The 7862-nt window shown below is 44.5% G+C and overlaps 1 non-coding gene across 1 annotated transcript; it reads left to right on the forward strand.

Annotated features, from left to right (window-relative positions):
• The first annotated feature begins 837 nt into the window (after positions 1-837).
• Positions 838-942, forward strand: LOC149829943 (small nucleolar RNA R71). Its single transcript, XR_016433960.1, has one exon. It is a non-coding gene; the product is annotated as a small nucleolar RNA R71 (small nucleolar RNA).
• The last annotated feature ends 6920 nt before the right edge of the window (positions 943-7862 follow it).

Raw genomic sequence — 7862 nt, forward strand, 5'->3', positions numbered from 1 at the left:
CCCGATCGAAGACTTGGCGGGGGTCTCAGCAAGTGGTGGAAGAGGCTCCCTGACCGCTCTCCAAGGTGGTCTCTCTGACGACACTCTAGACACGTCTACACTATCTACACAGCTATTCTTCTCTATATGGTACAAATCTAAAGAATCCTCAGTAATGTACAACTCTGGCTGCTCCTCCACTAACTCCTGTGCAATGTCTACATGAAAGCAGTCCATGTCTCCTGCTGGATCGGGGAAGGAACTGAAGAGGAAGAAGACTGAGCATAGTTCAGTCTTTGAAATGACTGAGTAAAAGATGGTTGCCGAACTGGCTGAGAGGATGTAGGCATCTGCATGGAAGACTGTGGATTCTTCCATGAAAAATTGGGATGGTTACGCCAACCCGGATTGTATGTCGATGAAAATGGGTTATTCGGCGGTCTGACGTAACCCTGAGCTGCCTGAACTTGTTCTTGAACAAATTCAGGGTACTGAGCTGCCGAAGGGCACTCAGTGATCTCATGTGCCGGACTGGCACAAAGAGTACACACCTGCTGTGTGGTGGATGGTCCTGAAAGAAGCTGGTCCAACTTCTGAGCAATCATGTCTACCTTGCACTGTAGTGCAGTAGATGGACCAACTTCAAGAACACCAGCTTTCTTCTGAATGTTGGGTGTGGCTCTATCAGAATGAGAGCGCGAAGCATGGCGGAGAGAATTCTCGGCCAATGTATCAAATAGTCTTTATGCTTCGTCCTCGCTCTTCAGCATGAATGTCCCTCCACATGAAGAGTCGATCATCTGACGATTCTTGTCAGACAATCCATCATAGAAGCTCTGCACCAGTTGCCATTTCGGCACCTGATGATGGGGACATTTCCTGAGGAGATCCTTCATTCTCTCCCAGGTCTCATGAAAGCGCTCACCATCTAGCTCTGAAAAGCTAGTGATGGCTCTACAATATTGGTTCGTGCGACCAATGGGAAAGTATTTCCGAAGAAACTCCTGTTGCAACTGATCCCAGGACTCTATTTCTACAGAATCTAAGGACTTTAGCTAATACTTGGCTTTGTCCTTCAATGAAAAGGGGAATAGAGTCAACCTCAACGCATCATCATCGAAATTCTGTATCTTAACAGTAGAACAGATTTCGAGGAATTCATCTAAATGTCTGTAGGGATCCTCATGACTAAGGCCATAAAAGGATGGAAGCATTTGAATAATGCTGGCCTTAATCTAAGGTTGAAACACGAAAAATACAGCAAACACACAGAAAAGAAAACACGAAAACAAGCACACACGATTTGGGTTTTAGCTAGAAGAAAAGGGAGAAGAAGATCTACCTCTAGGGCGATCCGACGATCGTGGGGAAGAAGAGAGCGGACAATGGCCTTGGATTGACGTCCCGAACGGTTCGAGAATGCTGGAATGTCACCACGAATAGGATATCTACAGCTGCAACACGTTGGAGATCCACCGAAGATGGAACGGGTGCCGATTCACGATCGGAGGGCTTAGAAAACCGGATGGAGGTAGGGCCGGCTCATCTTGTTGGGGTGTTTCGCACTTCCAAGCAAGATTAATGGTCTCCACCTCTGCTACACCTACAAAAACACAGCAAATGGTGAGAAAACGCAGCAAGGATACTAAAGAAACGAAAAAGAATGGAAAGAGAGATAGAGTAATGCTTGATTTCCAAGCAAAAACCCAATTTTCGATGGAAATAAAGTGGGATGAGAGGTTGGAAGGTGCTGGAGCTAGAATCACTGTAGGAGGCGCCAATCCCAATGCCAAAGACGCCTAGGGTTTGCTGGAAACTATAATTTATACTTTTGATAGTTTTCAGAAACAAGGTTATAAAAAAATATTTTACTAGGCGCCACTTTCTGAGGGGTTTTCTGCAAAACTTTTTGAAATGGGTATGGATATGTGTTTGGGTTGGATTTTGGGCTTTTTAAGAATTGATCCAAGGTCAAATTGACCTAATTGGGTCGGATATGGATCCGATTCACCTCGAAATCCGTGCCCAAACACTGAAATAGCCATAACTCTCTCATTTTAACTCTGATTTTTTTGAAATTCGAACCATAGCCCCTTACTATCAAAACACATCTAAACATGGGTTTAAAACCTTAAACTTGATAAAAAAATGCATGAAAAACGGTTTACATGATGTGCATTTCATGCATCATCAGCGCCCTTGGCTGCCACCCAACGTGCCCAATGTGTTTTAACGATTTGAAACCTTTTAAAAACATTACAATTTTGCCATGGGGCGCCAACCCCATAGCCCTCTTTTGGAAAAGATGCCCCTCATGATGGAGCCTACGCTTCATCATGAGGGTGTTGGAATGATACATGGCCAATGAAGGCTTAAGCTTAAAATCCATGCAAGATCTTTTCGAAATTGCCATCCAGTTGGTCAAGCATTGACCAGCTGGTCAACCATGGCCATGGACGTCCACTATAGGGGTCATCCATGGGTTTTGGATCCACTAGGTGCTCCGGATCCGAAAACCAAAACCCGCATAATATGTTTATCATAAGAAAATGCTTATTTAATGAATTAAAATAATAATTTAATCCCAACGAATTATTTTATTCTCTTCATAACCTTAATTAACGTAGAATGGTTGATGCCTATTGAGGAAATCACCTCTCGTTCATTAAAATTAAGCGTTCTAAGATTCGGGCCCAAAATTAGGTCAAAACTCGTAATTCACATGCACTGACAAGGTTATTTCGTCGTTCGGATCTCAAATTCGAGGTGTATCACTACAACCCTATTCCAAACTTACTCAAAAAATTTCAGAGGTTGATTCAGTCTGGATTTCCCAAAATCGCTCTTTTAACATAAAATTACGTGATTAACCCAATTCTCAAAATAAGCAAAACTTTAGAAGCTGCCAAAACATAATAATTCATCGATTCTCATATAATTACACAATATACATCAAAATTAGAATCGTGGATCTTACATCCTCCCCTCCTTAAAAAGGATTTCGTCCGCGAAATCACCCTTAGGAGGTTACAAAAAGTTCTGGATATGTCTCTCTCATGCTCGCTTCTGGTTCCCTGTGATCATCGCAAAAATTTTCCTATCCTCTTGTTGGTTTCTCTCTCTTCCTTCTCTTCCCCTTTTCTAACCTCCATTTTCCTCCTTTTTGAAGGGAGAAGAATAAAAGACAGAAAAAGAAAGAGAGAAGAGAAAAGAGAAAAGAAAGAAAGAGAGAGAGAAGAGGAACTCTTTTGCGGGGTTTCACTTGACCTTGATTTGAAAATATTTAGTGTAAGACCCGCAATTTTTCAGAAAATATCTGAATAAAATTCATGAGGCATTTACCGGTAAAAATAGCATTTCTTCTCAGAATGCGAAACGAATCAATTCCTGCGAGCCAGTTATACTTAGGGTATTCGTCGAATTGCGAATATATGCTCAAATACTCTGGAAGCCATAACTTCCTAACTAAACGAAATCAATAGATTCGTACGAGCCAACTTTCTTAGTTACGTCAATACGAAGAAAATGGCGTACTCAGAATTTTTCGGAAAAAAATCGCCGGAAACCCGAAATTCTTGCGGGACCCACGGAAATATTGGTGGGACCCACAGAAATATTCCTCAGAAAATATCTGGTGGGACCCACAAAAATATCCCATGGAATATCCAAGTGGGCCCCACACCAAGGAACCTCTTGGAATTAAAAAGAAGCCAAGGGGGTAGTTTGGGCATGGAAAAACCCAAGAGGAGGTGGGCTTGGGCTATAAATAGCCCTCCCCACTCTCTCTCTTCTCATAAAAATCGACCCCCTCTCTCTCTTGCCTTCTCTCTCTCTCTCCTAAACCTCCCCTACCTAGCCTAGCCCACCTGAGCCCACCTGACCTGGTCTGAGCCTGCCTGACTTAGCCTGAGCCTGCCTGATCTGGTCCTAACCCACCTGACCTGGGTCTGAACCCACTTGACCTGGTCCAAACCCAGTTGACTTGACTTGAACCTAGTTGGGTTTAAAGTCAAAGTCAAAGTCCTTTTTGGTCCAGATTCCGGTTTGGATTTCTGAACCCAGACTTAGCCTACTTGAGCTGAGTTCGAACCTACTGAACCCAGTTGACTTGGATTGAACCCTGTTAGGTTCAAACCACTTAGGTTGAGTAGCTTGACCTGCTCTACCTCTTTCTCAACTAAGTCAGCTTCATCTGACTTAGTCTGACCTCTCGAAGGAAGGCTCGAAGCCAAAGAAGCAACCCGGAGCCGTTTCTTCCACGATTTGAAGTAAGTTCGCTTCGTTGATCCATCTCTCTCAAGTATTTGACTGTTTGTATATAGAATATACTTTCTGAAGTAGTATCTTGCTTTAGTTCTTGGTTGAGCCCTCTAGGACACTTCGGTGTTCACGCGCTCGCCTCGTAACTATCGTCGGATATATATGTTCGAATACGCAGTATATGCGTTCTTCAAAATAGTATCTCACCCTAGTTCTTGGTTGAGCCCTCTAGGACACTTCGGTGTTCACTCGCTCGCCTCGTAACTATCGTTGGATACAGATCTAGGTGTATATCTGCTGATACTGCCGACGCGTCTTATATCGCACAGGCCATGTAATTTACCTTTGCCGTCGCGTCGTATGATGCCAAGGCTCCCTGCTTTCTGTACTTCCGATTACTGCACTTCCGATTATGCATTTACTTACGCCGTCGCGTCGAACGATGCCAAGGCTCCTGCTTTCTGCAATGTCTTTACTTACGCCGTCGCGTCGAACGATGCCAAGGCTTCTGCTTTGTTATATATGTAGAATATTTCGTTCAGTTACACACCCTGAACAATAGTATATGCATTTCTTTACGCCGCCGCTGTATAAAGCACAGGCTTCTGCTTATATTACATATATGGCGCGTAAGTGAGCGTTCAAACGGAGATCAACTCCAAAATCGCCCATGCGATTCCCTTACCGCTCCTCGTACAAGATTCTGCTTGACGAATGAAGCCCCTATTGGAAAGGCTTCGCCTTTTGGCAAAATGCTCTTTACGTAAAGACTAAATCAATTACGTATGGCCTAGCTATGGCCCAAGGTTCCTGCAACCTTGATGGATGCAAAGTACGCACAACGGTGCGCATCCATTTCCCGAGTTAAGCGTAGCGATTTCCCACCAAAGAGGGGAGATGCCGCTGAAATGGATAAAAGAAACGCACGCTTTCTCCGTAAAAGAGAGGAAGTGCTGCTGAAATTCCTGAAGGAGCTAAGAATGGCTCGGAAAGAACGTAGCAGAAGTGCTACCCAGTTATGAAACACCTTCTACAATGTAGAAAGGTTCGTCGCACCACTGCCGGTAGAACAGAGAAGGTGTTGACAGAATGGTTGGCAGAAGAGCTGCCAAAACCAGTTAAGTGGCACAATGATGTCCTTTGTTGGAACGATGTCAGAATGACTCGTCTCCCTGACACCTGCAAGGGCATCATACTTGTAAGAGCCGTTGCGCCAAAGTAGTGGTAGCGCCTTGACGAGGTCCTGAGCTCGTTGCGTAAAAATACGCCGAGTAGCCGATCCGTAGAGATCGAGTCATGTGCATGCTCATTGAGAATTATCAGACAACCAGACTCGTAAGGGCCGCTGAGCCGGAGTGTGTTGTTTCCACCGAAAGAGGTGAAGTGCTCGTCAAGGCCGAAGTGCTAAGAGCAGAGTTAAGCATGCATATGAATAAAACCTTTGTTCCACGGTGAAAACCGTGTGGTTGATTGGGGTCGGGTACATACTTCTCAAAGGCTGCCCTATAGGCATGCAATGTTCGTCAAGTAATTGTAAGACCGGCAGGCCCCTTTCAGAATTTCTCACCGAGGAAGACGGTGATGGCGCAGCCTTGAGTGACATATATTTCACCCGAACCTGATAGAGTTCATTGATGGCCTTCGTCACTCAGAGGTATGGAGGTCGTGGTTATCCTTAAATATCTAAGGATTGAACCCAACTACTGCAGTAGCAGAATGCATTCGGATACCTAGTAAGGATCTCTTCCGGTATGCTGTACCGTCCTACTAGGGGGATGGGGTCAACAGGCCTCTGGGGTATCTAAAATACATAGAATAATCAACCCCCAGATCGTCGCGTTGTCGCCCAGATATGAGTCCCCTAAGCCCAGGGGGAGGTGCAATTATCGAAACAAAGCATTAGCTTAGGTACAGCGCTACTTTGAATGTATGAGTGGATGACGTTGTTGAGTCAGTCCTGCATAACCTTTGTAAAGGTGTCATGGTCGGTATACTACTGGACCGATTGGGAAAGAACCCCATTGATATCCGTACGACTAAGTGAAGCTCGGAGAGTTGTCCTTAGATTCGTAGGATACGGATGTGCCAAGCATAAAGGCTTGAGCTAGACATCCATTCGTGACTCTGAGGAAGTCAAAGCTAAGTCGTAGAGACTTGAGAGGTTATTCTAACTCACAGCCCTGAAGAGGCTTATGCGAAGTCATGACGACTTGCATGGATGTTCAACTCATAGCCCTGATGAGGCTTGTGCGATATACGCTAAGTCATGGAGGCTTGAGCGTCGTATTACGAACTGCGACCCTGAGTGGTCTATGCATTTACTTGAGTTGAATAGATAGGTGTTTGCCTACTTACCAGACCATCAGTGGTTCTGACCCCGTTTAATGGGGATTTCAGGTGTTGAACCTGCGTGGCGATATGCGGAGCAAGGCGGCATCAAGTTCCAGGGTTTCTCTAGACAGAGTTGTACTGCTTCCTTTTTATTGAACCTACACTGCTTTCCTAAGCAGTAGTGTTGTAATAAACATATGTTTTCGATAAAATGGAATACTTTGGTGGTCAATGAGTTGCTTGGCCACATACCTGCAACGTGCTCGGAGTTTTCTAAAACTGACGACTCATTATCGTCTTATTCCGCTGCTAAAAGCTTTTCTAAGTTCCGCTGCAATGAAAAAAAAAAAAAAAAAAAAAAGAAATTCATGAAAATTTTAACTTAGCTTTGTTTTGGAAATCCGGGGCGTTACAGAATTGGTATCAGAGCATGAGTCTGAGAAACCTGGTTCAAGATCCGTCATGGTACCGATATTGCACTGTAAGTATATGTTTTTATACTTTTGTTCTGATCTGGGTGCATCTTTGTATAGATGGCAACTCATGACTCGCGTGGATATTGCTATCGCTGCAAGGTCAGGCACGATGAGTGGATATGCCCGTATGAAGTCCAAGACTGCCAATATTGTGGCGAAGATGGGCATTCCGCCAACGAATGCCAAAGGAAATATACCGCCGATATGGGTCGGCGGGCTTCAAAGGGTCTCAGGGATGAGACTTCGCGTGTCAGTGGACCGCATCACTCTAGTGTTGGGAGCAACCATACCCCAACATCTTTTGATGAATTACCAAGGCTGAGGGATTTTGATTTGAACTTCCCTGCAGAAGTCTACCACTCGCCAAGCTACCATCCGGCATCACATATGCCGAGCTTAAATGGCAGGAACAAAAGAGGAGATTCTTTCTGTTCGCCAATCATTATTCCAGACTCCCAGAGTCTTGATCTTGCTGACTGGGAAAGTGGACTGGAGTCTCTCATATATCCCCAGTATTCGCTTGCTAGTGCGGAAGTGCCGCCCAAGCCGAAGCTAGTAGTGCCTGCACCAAGGCCATGTGGCAATAGATGGACCTTTTGGAGTTCGTCTTCATCAAAGAAATCCAAGTCTTAAAGAGACTGGTGATGTTTTGGAGTCAGTAGACTCATGTATATAGTTTCTCATTGCCTAAAGTCTGCCAGTGCGGCATGACGTTTTGTTTAAGGCAATGCTTGTGTAAATGTGATGTATATTAAGTAAATAAAGCTTTTACTTCCTCATATACCTCGAGAAACTAAAAACAAGTGCTTGTGTGTG

The sequence above is a fragment of the Nuphar pumila genome, chromosome 8 (genome assembly GCF_984573655.1).
Source record: "Nuphar pumila chromosome 8, dmNupPumi1.hap1.1, whole genome shotgun sequence".
Taxonomy (NCBI): Eukaryota; Viridiplantae; Streptophyta; class Magnoliopsida; order Nymphaeales; family Nymphaeaceae; genus Nuphar; species Nuphar pumila.